This window comes from Sinohyriopsis cumingii, chromosome 8 (assembly GCF_028554795.1).
Source record: "Sinohyriopsis cumingii isolate HCF-2022 chromosome 8, ASM2855479v2, whole genome shotgun sequence".
Taxonomy (NCBI): domain Eukaryota; kingdom Metazoa; phylum Mollusca; class Bivalvia; order Unionida; family Unionidae; genus Sinohyriopsis; species Sinohyriopsis cumingii.
Window position 1 is genome coordinate 92,577,958 of NC_142968.1, and position 14,204 is coordinate 92,592,161.

The following is a 14,204-nucleotide window of genomic DNA, read 5'->3' on the forward strand; positions in this document are numbered from 1 at the left end:
TCAATCCTCTTTCAAGACAAACTTGCATCCTTTTGTAGGGCTTGAAATAATAACTGAACAAACTTAAGCACTTTGCTCTTGATATTTCCTTGTAAAGTAACAGACTATACAGCATAAATATTATTACAACAATAGAAAGCCTCAAATCTTCTAGAAAAAAAATCTCCACCTTCACACATTGGCAAATTGAATACTGCTTCTTTTCTAGAGTTTTGGTTAGCCCATATGTTCTTATTCTACAACCAGGAGACACGTTTTATGCAAGATCTATTCTGATCCAATGGGAGTGAAGTGAATAGTGGAAGGGCATGACACACACCCTTTATATATACGCTGGTTTGTCACCACACTAAAGCGAAAATGTCAAGCCAAAGAAGACGATCGGTTGAGACTTTCCATACAACACGACAGCTTGAAATCCCCAGTCTGGATCAAGTTTAGCAGCCTCGCAGAATTGACCCCTTCCAAAGTGATGGACAAGATTCAACACGTACAACAACCCAATGACCAGTTTGACATCACCGATGGAAAAGCCACACTGCTTATGACCCACGTCTCGCCTCCTCAAGAAACTGGACGCAAAAAGGTGTTATTGGTGGACGACCTTCGTAACACCAAAACAAGCCTCGTTCGAATTAACAACCCTCAAGACCAGATGTGTTTAGCCCGTGTCATTGTGGTGGGACGAAACTATGCCAATAAGAACGACACGGTATAATGGTAAAGAGCCTGGAAAACTATTTGACAATCGGACCGAGCCAAACAACAAAATGAAGCAGAACTCCTGTACAACAAGCTGGATTGTCCAAAGACACGCCCTGTGGCATTCCTGAAATGCAAAACTTGCCAGATATCCTAACTCCAGCTACACCTTGAAAGTGCACCCTCAACATGTGCGCGGGCCTCTGTTCTTTCGTTGTCGAGATTTTAAAGATGGAAAATACATTCACACTTATCATCATCATGAACATTTCGATACCATTACCACCATCACCGGATTTCTGGGATACAGATATTACTTGAGAAATGTGACTATGGATATAACAATCGCGAGCAACACAAGCAGTGTGGATCGAAATGCTCAGGATGTTTGGCCTCTCAACCCTGTCTGGACGAAGGGCAAGAACGAGTACATTGTCCTGCTTGTCTGCGCACTTTTGTCAGCCCTGCCTGTTATCAACAACATTTAAAAACGCAAGGTTCACAGAAGAAATGTGCTTGTCAACTCCTGTGATTGTGCCCTACGTGTGGACAAGGCATACGTACCAATAATGCCAAGGCACACGTATGTTCAAGAAAGAAAAAATGTCACATTTGTCACCAAATTGTGAACTTGGAACATCAATGCTACATGCAAAAACACCAACCCCAACAAAAGGAATAAGATGACCACAAGAAAAAGAAAGGCAATTGCATCTTTTTAGATTTCGAATGCATGCAAGAGACCGGCATTCACATTCCTAATTTCTGTGTGGCTCATCGGGCGTTTGAAAAGTGCATTCAAGAACCTATCTTTAGTCATTGCCCTCACTGCAGTAAGATTCCTGGGGGACGTGAAAAAATCTTTCAAGGACCGAAAACTTTAGCCGAATTCGCTCGATGGGTCTTGGACCCTATCGACAAGACATGGAGCCAAGAGGACATCGAACGTTACGGAGATTGTCATCGCCATGCCACGGTGATGGCCCACAATTTCTCGGGATACGATGGACAGTTTCCTTTGAGGTACTATACGGAACAAGGCACCGAACGTCCTAAAGTGACTTTGAACGAAGCCAAAATCAGTTGTATGCAAGTGGGACAAGTACAGTTTAAAGATTCGATGAGCTATTTGGCCATGCCTTTGAGTCGAATGTCTAAAACGTTTGGAATGACAGAAATGGCCAAAGGCTACTTTCCACACTGTTTCAATACCGAAGCCAATCAACATGCCGTTCTACTGCATTTGCCTGAGGCTGACGATTACGACCCCGACAATATGCGTGTTCCTTAGTGTACCAACAACGATTCATGCCTGAAAACACCCTAGCTGTCATCAGTCCTCAAACGACCAACTAGGTTAAACGTCAATATTTGGTCAAAGCCTTACGCTGGTTACATTACTTGTGCGACAAGGAAGACAAATGGATCCAACGTGCCCGCAACGGAGGGGGTAAAAAGACCATCGGAGCGCATTCGGTAGATGGCTGGGACTTAGAAAACCCCAAGATCGTGTACGAGTTTAACGGTTGCTTATTTCACGGATGTCCTGTCTGGTACTCTCATCGTTGCACTAAAATCAGTTTTTACAAGGAACCATGGAAGACTTGTACCAGGACACTTGACAGCGACGCCTAAAGTTAGAACAGCAAGGATACTAAGTGGTGGAAATGTGGGAACACGAGTACGATCACCGTTTGAAAACCGATCCTGAGTTTAAACGCATGGTGGAAAGTTACCAGTGGGCGGACTCCCTGAACCCTAGGGACAGTTTGTACGGAGGACGGACCAATGCCACATGTTTGCTGTACCACGCTAACGAAGAGAAAGGAGAAGAAATCAAATACTTGGACGTGTGTTTACTGTATCGTTACGTGTGCAAATATTGTCGCTTTCCTGCAGGGCACCCACGAACTTGTACCATCCCGTGTTACCTTACCATTGTCAAGGCAAACTGATGTTTCCCTTGTGCCGTAGTTGTGCCGAAACGTGCAACCAAGATCACCTTGTCAGCACAACCAGGAAGAACGTGCCTTGATGGGGACGTGGATTAGCGTGGAATTTTTCAAAGCTCTGGACATGGGATACCAACTGTTAGAAGTGTACGAAATTTGCCACTTTCCCAAGACACAACAATACCTCAAGGGTGACGTTAGGCGCCTCCTGAATGAGCTGGCAGCGGAGGCCATTGTAGAGGAAAGAAGAATGAAAGAGGAGGAGGAGCAGAGAAGAAAGAAAGAAAAGGAGGAAAAGAAGAGAGGAATCAGGTTTCACCCTATGATGAGACCTAGACAAGGACAGAATCCTAGACTATGGGTTAGAAAAAGAAGAAGACAGAGGGAAGTTTTCATTATCCCAGAAACTGAAGATTTGGGTGCTGAGGCTACTCATCAAACCTCTGCACTCCCAACCACAAGGGTAAATTAGGAAGGGGATTGGAGTAGACGATGCGTGTGCTGTGCCAGACCTGGGAGATGGCAGCATTAGCCAGGTGACTCTGAAGTTAAAAAAACCCAACCTTTTCAGTGCTAACCAAAGCTCTAGAAATGAGATACTATTCAAGTTGACAACTGTTGTGAGTGTGGAGTAGTGTGAATATAAACACTAACTCCTTTACTAATGTGATTATCTGTATGTGTTTGTATGAGCTCATGTACGTTTGTGTAGATAGTAGATTATTGGTGTTTGTTTGCGCTCACATACATTGTGTTGACAGTAGAGTGTGTGGTTATTTAACCTTCCCTTCTGTGTGGATGGTCGATTGTGGTTATGTTTTTTCTGCTTCCCGTGTGTGGATAGTAGAGTATGAGTCTAAGTTGGCTGCTTAGCGTGTGGGGATGGTAGATTTTGGGGTTTGTTTCGTCTTTTTCCCGTGTGTGCATAGTAGAGTTTGGGTTTAAGTTTGCTGCTTAGCGTGTGTGGATGGTAGATTTGGGGGTTTCATTTGGCATCTCTGCGTGTGTGAATAGTATAGTTTGGGTTTGATTTGGCATCTCTGCGTGTGTGGATAGTAGATTATTGGGTTTGTTATGGCTTCTCACCGTGTGTGGATAGTATATTCTGAGTTTGGTTTTGCTTCTCGGCGTGTGAATAGTATAATGGGGTTAGTTATGGCACCTTTCTGTGTGTGGATAGTATATAATAAGTGAAGTAAATGTTTAACTGTGTTTGTTTCTTGTCTGTTGTCTGTGTTATCTCCATCTCCCCTGGTCATTTTCCCTTGACCCTATACAAGCCCATTCATGTTAAAATTCCCATGTTAATTCCCATTGACGCTATACAGACCCATGGTGTACTTAAAAGTCTTGTCGCTGTACAGGCCTAGGGTGGTTTACAATACTAATTCCCCTTGTCGCTATAAATTTTGTCGCTATAATTGATATAGGGGGTCTGTAATGTTAATTCCCCTTGCCCCTATACAGACACATCCCTGTTAAAATTCCCCATGTTAAATTCCCCTTGACGCCAGGGTACAAACTCACTTTTTTCCCATGTTAAATTCCCATTGAGGCTAGAGTGCATGGACTGTTTTTTTGCATGGTAAGTCCCCTTGAGGCTATGGGTGGCCCACTACACTACTCCTGTGTTTCTACTCATCTGTAGTATTTCTTGACTGGTATCCTTCAGTCCAACAACCACGTTCTTCACCTTTCCACTTCTTCCACTTCCGTTCTCTCATTTTCTTGTTTCCCAGAGACTCCGGACCAACTGTACCAGGGTATTTCCCTTCTATGTTTCCTACAGCTCCTCCGGTCTCTAAAAGTTACCTGTCCGAAGCTCCTTTGTAATTCCCAGAATAATAATGTTTCCCGCCAATTTCGAATGACGTCGGAGTAGCTTATGACTTCCTTATGTAATTCCCGCAAGATGGTTTAGCGACTACTGACCTTTAGTTTCAAGCCACTAGATTTAAACTTGCGATTCCAATGGTGGCCACGCCTTGCTCAATTTCGAATGGATGTCGATTCACCCATGGTCTACATAACTAGCAGACATTACCCCTTCCCCAGCAGTCTGTCAAGGGTGGATTTACGACACCCACTTGATGTTCCTTATAAATCGAAACGCGTATCCTGGCACCACCACCACCCCTTTCTCGATCGATGATGGCATCATAAATATATGTATTTATTCAGCTTGTGCAGTAATTCTATTATTACGAATCTATGGTCTAAACCTAAGTAAAAGAAAGGTGTGACAACCAACAAGTTTATAAAATTTAACAAATAATTTATTTCCCTAGAAGAAAAAGTGAAAATGTAAAAATAACTTGCAAAAATGCAAATTAAATACAAAATAATTCTAAAAGTTATAACAAAGTCCTAAAATATAGAGTATTCTGAGTGAATTGCAGTAAAGTTTCAAATGAATTCCATGTTTGAATGTGACAACAGCCAGAGAAAGTGTTGATGTACTAATAGTCGCTGATGTATTGCAATGATATAATCCAAAATATCCCCGAATGAATTCATAATAATTCCAAAAGTAATAGTTCTATTAATTAGTAATTTGTATTCCAATGAATAATTTAAATAAATAAATCATCTCAGCTGAACACAATTAATATTGATTCCACTAAGACTGACGTTAAGATATGGAATGAGTAATTCTGATGTAGACAACATTTATATACCTCTTCACCTGACATATGTCGCAATAATCATTTTCTGAAAATAGTTTTCTTACAGGAATTTTGCATCAAATTTGTAAACAAATCCATGTTTGTTTACTTAAAATTTTAACAAGCTACCTGATAAATGGCAAGTTCGCCAAATTTTTCCCCTGTGAAATATCAATGTCCTAAAGTAAACATGCTTACCTACAAATAATAATAATAATCTTAATAATTAATCTAAAAGCTTAGTCAAGAATTAGGTGTGTAATATGGTGTTTATAAAACATGGTATTGGTCAGCATGGCCCAACGCCTACCCTCAGTTATGGACAAAGTTCAATTACACGATGCAAATTAGATATCCCTGCATACAGTCATGAACAAAAGCCAACAAACAATGTAAAATTAATTGTACATAACACCATATATCATTGTATCAGGACTTTTGTGTTTTCTGACGCTTTCTTTGTTAATAAAAGTCTTCTTTATTGATTGTGATCACAAGAAATCGCTCTTCTTTTCTTTGTACAGAGATTTGCTATCAGCTATTATTACTACGAATTGATGAATTTATACTTAACGAGTTTTCCACTTCATGATTTGACCTCAGATCCATTCACAGTGTCAACTGACACCAAGCTGGAAGTCACTTCTGAGAGGAAGAGTTGACATTTTTAATGGACCCGAGACCAAATCACGAAGCGGTGAACATGTTCGGTATAAATTAGTTAATATATGGTGATGATAGCGGATAACAAATCTTTGTACAAAGAAAATAAAATCATTTTAGGAGTCAAAGCTCGCTGTGGCTCTTTGTCCTAATGTCTATATTGATAAAAAAAAAATTTTAAAAAACGAAGACTTTGCCAAATATTAGGATCGAAATAGCAACCCTATTCCACGAGGGTTATGAAGGTGATTATATATGATCCAATATTGTACATTTCGCCTGCATCATGTCAAAATAGCATTTGCAATCGATTCATCGATACCGTTCACGTCGGAATTGATGTAAGGCGATAGATGACAGCCTTCATTTGTCAGAGATTGAAGACCAAACACCATCTTCTTTATATGAAAGAGGGGTGAGGGTGGTGATGATATTTTGTTAAATATGTGTCTCTGAAATTACATCATCTAAAGTTCGATTTGTAATTGATTCTTTGATCAAGTGTATATTGATCTATTGTTCATGACAACCCATATTTTGACAAACATTAAGGCCAAAACACCAGCCATCTTCTATGAGGGGGTGAGGCTGATGTTTTGGCCAAAACTGGAAATTTCTGACTGTCACCTAAAACATTCCATTTACAACTGATTCACTAGACAAAGTGGCATTGCAACCGCCTAAGCGACTCTCACAACTGGGGATGGGACCTGAAATTACCATCAAACCTTTTTTTGGTTTTTTTGGGGGGTTGGGGGCCCTAACATTACGTTTTGGTGGAGTAATGTTAGAATTTCTTGCTGTGCCACTACTTGATAAATTATACATTGATACTAATATATTATTTTACATACATTATATTCATAGTGTGTCATTAGGCAAGGCTCATTACTTTCCTCAACATGATATAAATTTTAATGTTCAGTGATGTATTTTTTTTTAAAGATCCTCCAAAACAAAGCAAACATAATAGGTTTTAAAAACCTTGTTCATAGCATATACAGATCTATACTACACACCTACTGTTCTGTCAGCATCAATGCGACCTGCATGAATCTCATAGTTTTATTGGGGCAAAAGAAACAGAATGCTCAGTCATATATGACATTTGTGTCAAATGGAAGAAGGTGGGAGAAATAAACTAACTTTGAACAAGTGGTAAAGACAATTCAGAATACAGTAGTTATATATCTCATTTATTCCTGCATTCATGTTTCATAGACATGCTTCTGTTGCTAAAATCTTTTCAACAATACCATCACTTGTTGTATCACTGAAAGACAATTATAATATTTGTATAACGTTAAGTGAAGAACAGACATTTTTTTATATTTTCATCAGTGGTTTAATTTGCCTTCATGGCGAATACTGTTTCAAATATTTAGTTAATAAAATTCAAAAAACCTTAGTATAAACATAAAATTTTTATTTAACAAAATACGGTCACTATTTCACCCCTCTTTCATATCAAGGAGATGGTATTTTGATCCTAAATCTTTGGTAAAAAGTAAGGCTGTCATCTATCGTTTTACATCAATTCCGACGTGAAAGATATCAAGGAATCGATTGCAAATGATACTTTTACACGATACAGTCGGCTTGTACAGTATTGGACCAAATATCGTTAAATTCATACCCTCGTGGATGTCACATGCCCCCTACGTAATTATTAATAACCCCGGAGAAGGGCGGAAATTTAATAGTTAAATAACCCCAAGCCCCCAGTCATCAAAGCGGTCTATGTGTTAAGATATAAAGTAATAAGGTGAAAGGAATAATAACAATTTAATAAACTATATCACAGTATTCTGCATTTACAGGACAATTTTTCAATGGAATTGCTTCCAATCACTACACGACCTATGCAAATTGTCAATTATATCATCCCTAAAAATTTAAGGTGAGAGTGGTTTCCTTCCCGTGTACCTTCTATGTTACTCTTCTGTAACTTCCGCCTTGTATTCCTTTCCCGACTCTCCTTCTCTTTACTTCCGGTACTCTCGTTTCCGTTCTCTCGGCCTCCTTGGCGGTACTTCCGGCACCCTCGTTTCTGTTCTCTTGGCAATCCTTGCTAGTACTTCCGGTACCCTCGTTTCTGTCTCCGGTCCTCCTTTATCGCACAACTGCCTATCTCTACGTCCTCTCCACGCCCGTCTTCTCCTCTCTAATCTTCGGGTGGCGTCCGTTCCCACATGGAAAGATTCACGTGGTTTAGAAGGGACGTAGGGTAGAGGGGGGGCAAAACGCCTCCATGGGGTAAAACGCCCCCAAGCCATCCTGACGCCCCTGCGCTAGAAAATGGTCTGGTCTTTATACAGCAAGATTGCCAAGGTTACACCGGCCTTGTGAATGGCGGCCATTGTTGGATGCAGACGTACGCGTGATTTTTATGCAGCAATGTCACTTTTCTGGCATCTTCCCGTAAAAAAGTTCAATCCAGTATTTTTGACTGAAACTACCTTAAGAAAACAGGGTGCGTGTGTTTTTAAACAACATAGTATAGAGATGCATTATGTATAAAATTTCATGATTCTCAGCAGTTGTTAATTCCGCATATTGTTAAATTGTCAATGCTGTACGATAGTTGTAAAACGCACCCCCCCCCCCCAAAGGGGCGTGTTGCCCCATAGCTGTTTAAATGTTGTACACTTTTTAACTAACCGTTCATATACCTAAAATTATTATATACTTTTTTGCAGATGGTGCGAACTTACAGAAGGAAAACTGATCGAGGAAATTATGTGACACTAGCTCTAAAAGCAGCTCTTGGAGCAATTCATTCTGGAACTTCACTGAAAGCTGCTGCAAGGAATTATGGAATTCCAGCTAAAAGTCTACGTAGACATAGAGATTTGAAGGTTTCGCAACCTGATGTGTCAAAACTGGGAAGTAAGACTACTGTTTTCAAGTCTGATTATGAGTTACTTCTAGTTGAGCACATCCAGTCCATGGAAAAGGCATTAGTTGGACTCACCACAATTGACGTACGGCGTTTGGCATACAGCTTAGCGGTTCATCTGAATATTAAAAACCATCCATTTCAAGCCAGTGCAGCAGGTATTGACTGGCTGAAAGGCTTATGAAAAGACATCCAAATCTAGCCATCAGAACTCCAGAGGCAACCAGTGTCAGCAGAGACGTGGGCTTTAACCGGCCACAGGTAGTTAATTTTTACCAAGTATATAAGAAATCTCTTGACTCAATACTTGCTGATGGTCTCAGAATATGGAACATGGATGAAACAGGCATTAGTACTGTCCACAAGCCAGTAAACATCATTGCATCAAAAGGTGTTAGATCAGTTGGTAAAGTTACAAGCGGTGAACGTGGTCAAACTATTATTGTAATATGTGCCATGAATGCGGCCGGTACCTTTGCACCGCCAGCATTTATTTACCCACGTAAACGAATGGTTCCATCTCTGATGAATGGCGCACCAGCCGGATCACTAGGCTTGTGTAGCCCAAGTGGGTGGACAGACAGTCATATTTTCTTGCAATGGCTGGAACATTTCACTACTTTTGTGAAATCCACGAAGGAGTCTCTACACATTCTTCTTCTTGATGACACCATAGCCATAAAACGTTGGAAGCTGTTCTCTGTGCACTCGAGAAAGGGATTGTGCTGATAACCTTTTCTTACCACTGCACACATCGGCTGCAGCCTCTTGATGTCACATTTTTCAAAGCACTAAAAAGTGCTTTCAATTTGGAGTCTGGTAACTGGATGATAAGCAATCCAGGAAGTTGAATAAGTGCATTAGAAGTTGCTACAATTTTTTCTGCTGCATATAACCGATCTGCCAGTTTAAGAAAGCTGTCACTGGTTTTGAAGTCTGTGGACTTTGGCCTTTTAATCCAAATACGTTCACATATGACGATTTCGCTCCTTCTATGGTAACTGATGAACCTCAGCCAGTATCAGATAGGCCTAATGCGTGTCAACAAGCACTACCTATGTTATCACAACTGATTGAATCAAATAAGACAGCTGATCACCTGTCGGTTACTGGCTGCACAGACATGCCGAAGGGGTCGGGTGATGCAGAAACATCTGTTCAAGAGGACAAGACAGCTGACAAACAATCAGTTAGTATTCCTATAGTTATTGCAGGTGGGGCAGGCGATACAGAAACATCGAATGAGGGAAATATATCAGTTGAAGATCAATCGCTTAGTAACGTTATGATCATTTCTGACAATGCAAAAACATTGACTGAACCAAGCAAGACGGTTGAGTTTCTGCTAACTGGTAGTTCTACAGCCACTGTGGATGGGTCGGGTAATCCAGAGACAGACCAAACAATTTATACTCAGTCACCTGATAATCAGCAAACACATCACTCTGTCATCACCGGCGAGGAGACAGGGAATCGAAAATGTTTGACGAAGCTATTCTTGCTGGAAGAACGGAAGGTGCTACCTTGTGGGTATCTCATAACGAATGCAAAAGTGCAAATGATTCAGCATTTATGAACATATTGCTTAAACTTTCGCCAAAGCCTAGAATATCCAGTCAGCGCACAAGAAAGGCAGAATCAGCCATGAACTTAACATCATCACCGTATAAAAAGATGCTTATTGAAAAGCAAAAAAAAAGATAACAAACACAAAATGGCAAATGTGATAGGACTGTACAGGCAAGTGGGAGCAAACGGAATGAAACCAAAGTTTCAAAACATAAAGAAATGGATACGAAAAGGAAGCAAACATGTAGAGAGGACAAAAAGATAGGTAGAAAACCATCTAAGACTATGAAGACAACTTGTATAGAGGACCATGAAAAGGGAAAAAAGGATTCGGGTCCAAAGTCAGTTGCTAAACATGATCTTGCCTTATCAGCAGACACAACATAAAATAAAGACAATATCTGTGGAAACTTGGAAACTACGAATTTGAATATGGAGGAAGTGATGATCCCTTAATAGAAGATTCCTGGTCGCAGTGCAAGAAATGTTCCAGGTGGTGCCATGAATCATGTGGCACCACCCTCAATATGCATTTTTGCTGTGCTAAGTGTGAGTAATAAAGAATTTACCAGAAGCATTCACGACATTTGGACTTCGTCTTTTTCTTCATTAACTATGGAAATTAGGGACTATTTTGATTTGAGCATTGTTGTAGCTGCTTTCTTATCCGCATTGCTATGCTAATTTGGATGATGCAACAGTTTGTAGTTTTAGCATCGATGCCATATATAAAATGTCCATATAGGAATAATCCTTGATTTTACAGTTCAATAGTATCCCTGTAGTTTTACAGACTTTTACAGATGTCGAATGCATTGTGGGGCAAAATGCTCCGGAGGGGGCTTGTTGCCCCACCATAGGGGCAAAATGCCCCTTTATAAAATTTTACCATTTTCCATTTTTCTCGTAAATAATTTCTTCGTTGTAACCAAACATCATTCCATTATGTTAGACGTAAAGCATACTGTAAATAAATTGCCCATTTGCAAACGCAATCATGTAAATCATGCCATAAATTACCAAAAGTTGTTAAATGGGGCGTTTTGTTCCCCACCCCCACCCTACAATGGTCCCTCTTTGTTCGAACATAGGAGAATTAACACACTCTAACAGATCTTTCATCAGCATAATGGCAATTTAATCATTAGGTCAAATCATACACTCACGTCTAAATATTCCACACATGCTTGTTCTATAATAAAGGCAATAACAATAACAATAATATCACGACTTCTGATACATACATACATACATACATACATACATACATACATACATACGTGCGTGCGTGCGTGCGTGCATGCATACCTACCTACCTAACTACCTACATACATGCATGCATGCATACATACATGCATACATACATATCCCTAATTTCATTATATAGTAAACTATCAACATCAACAATATTCCTACGCATTTCATACGTTACAAATTATAAAAGACATACAAATATAAAAGCCTAATTATACATGCAAAAAGGCCAACAACGCCAAAATCTGCACAATCCACAACAATATATTCAAATACAAACAAGTACAAGGTCTAACTACTCACTATTAAATGCTGTTCTGCACAACGATGAAATATCATAGCAGTTTACAACATCCACTTCGATTTTATCCTAATAAATGCATATATTAATCATGATTATTACTAATTCGCTATACACTAATACATTACATCATGACATGTTGAAAATTCAACTATAAATGGAAGATTAAATTTCTACTAAATTAAATGCACATAATAACATATAAATCTTATGCCACCTTGTTAGGAAGTGAGACAGATTCAGGCGAAGATATTTTACCTCAGGAGCCTTTGTTCCAGTCTCGTCCGAAGTTCATAGAACTAACTTCTCGCCCTTTTAACTTGGGGGAGGGGGGGCATCAGACAGATGCCCTCCCCCCATTTCCAGAAACCAAAAAAAGTATTTTATGTTTGTGTGTTTCCCCGCTCAGATATATAGTATGTTTTATTTAAAATAGAATTTTATATAAAAAATTTAGTCTTAGAAATTTTGATGGGGTATTTATGTTTCCTTAGTGTTATCTAAAGGGTCGTTTGTCCGAGCCTCGTTTTTTCTCTCACCTTGCTCGAAGTTCCTTCCCTTGAATTTGTTGTGACTTTTGCTAGAGGTCGCCCAGGTCTCAGTGTATGCTATATGTATTGGTGCTATATTGTGTGTATGCTATATTATATATATGTTTGAGACAGCAGTTATAGATCCGATGTTCTTATTCCCAGTTGTGTTCCTTTCTACTAATTTGGATTTAGGATCCGATGTATTTTATTATGCTATATTCGTATTAAATAGTTATGGTTTTTGAATTTTGACGGTGGAACGGTGTACTACCTCATCTTATAAAAAAATTCCTATTGTTTTAATAGAGTGCTAATATGTGTCGTTCCTCGTGGTAGTTCTAGGAATATTAATAAGTAGGTTAAGCTCTACTCAAGGTCCACACTTCTTTATTTTCATTGTGTTTCTCCTGAGTCGAGTTAGGCCTCCTTTAATTAATTTATCTAATTATTGTATTAGAAAGAATCCAAAATTGTTTATTTTCCACGTGGGTTGATCAACCATACAGTATGGAAGCTTTATGGTTTAAAGATAGAATAAAGAGTTAGTAAAATATTAACTATGAATTAGCCCCTGTTTGTGTTTTATGTCTGTGTTTGGTCTGTTTATGTTCTACATGGGGTATTTTTAAAAACTCTTTCATGGGCGTGTCCACTTCGCGTAGCGCCGTGTGACTTAGCCCCATGATGTCATCTCTTTACTTTCCCCATGTAGGTTCCCTGTATCTTTGTATATTTTGTCTATAAGTTTTCTAAGTTAGGTAATAATTGTATTTTAAGTTTGGGTTGAAAGTATGCTTAGCTGCAGGGAATTATTGGGCGCGCGGTGGGGCAGGGTTCTGCTCGCATCTGAGTTACCGCTATCGGTATTACCGAATCCCTCCCACGCATCCCCCCTCAAAATCGTAGATATAGTGTTTACAAGCTAAAGGTGCTTGTTTTCGAATATTTTGTTTTCTTATTTAAAAATCTTAATCATTTGTCCGCAGGATATCATAGTTGTTATTATGTAATCTATTATTTTTAAAAACAGTTCTGTTGTCATAATCCACATCTATATATACAATATTATTTCTATGGTATTTATATTTCTTGCGAATTTACATTATTACCATTAAGTTTGCTTTTGTCGCATTGGGCCTTTTAACGAGCGCATAACTTCGACACTTGAGCGCAGTCTAGTGTCTCCAACTTCCCTACGATCTGCTCTCGCCAATGTCCAGATGTGCACTGATTCTTTCACAACGGATTGTCAGAATAATGCCTGACTGCGTGGAGAAACGGGCCCAAAATTCGACTAACTTAGTTCTAATCGGATACCAGTGTTCTCTTTGAAAACTGTCTGGGGTGGTGTCACTGAGGTGTTGCAATGTCGGGTTTTTGGCCTCCAAACCTTAACGGACCGGTAACATCACTGCTAATTGAAACAGAGTTTTTCGCCCCGCTGAAAGCCTCTTCAAAGGAAGTAATCGTCAACTTTTAAGTTCACGCAACCGCTAATCCACGGACAGGTAATTTCTTTGTTTCAGAATCGGTCTAAAGTCGTAATATCATGTAACATGTATTGACATTACTCAAAGTACTTTGAATTCCGAATTCTATCAGAAGACATTTATAAACATGAGCAAGAATTTGTTAACAAATTTTCTCACACAACGTGACAGTGGA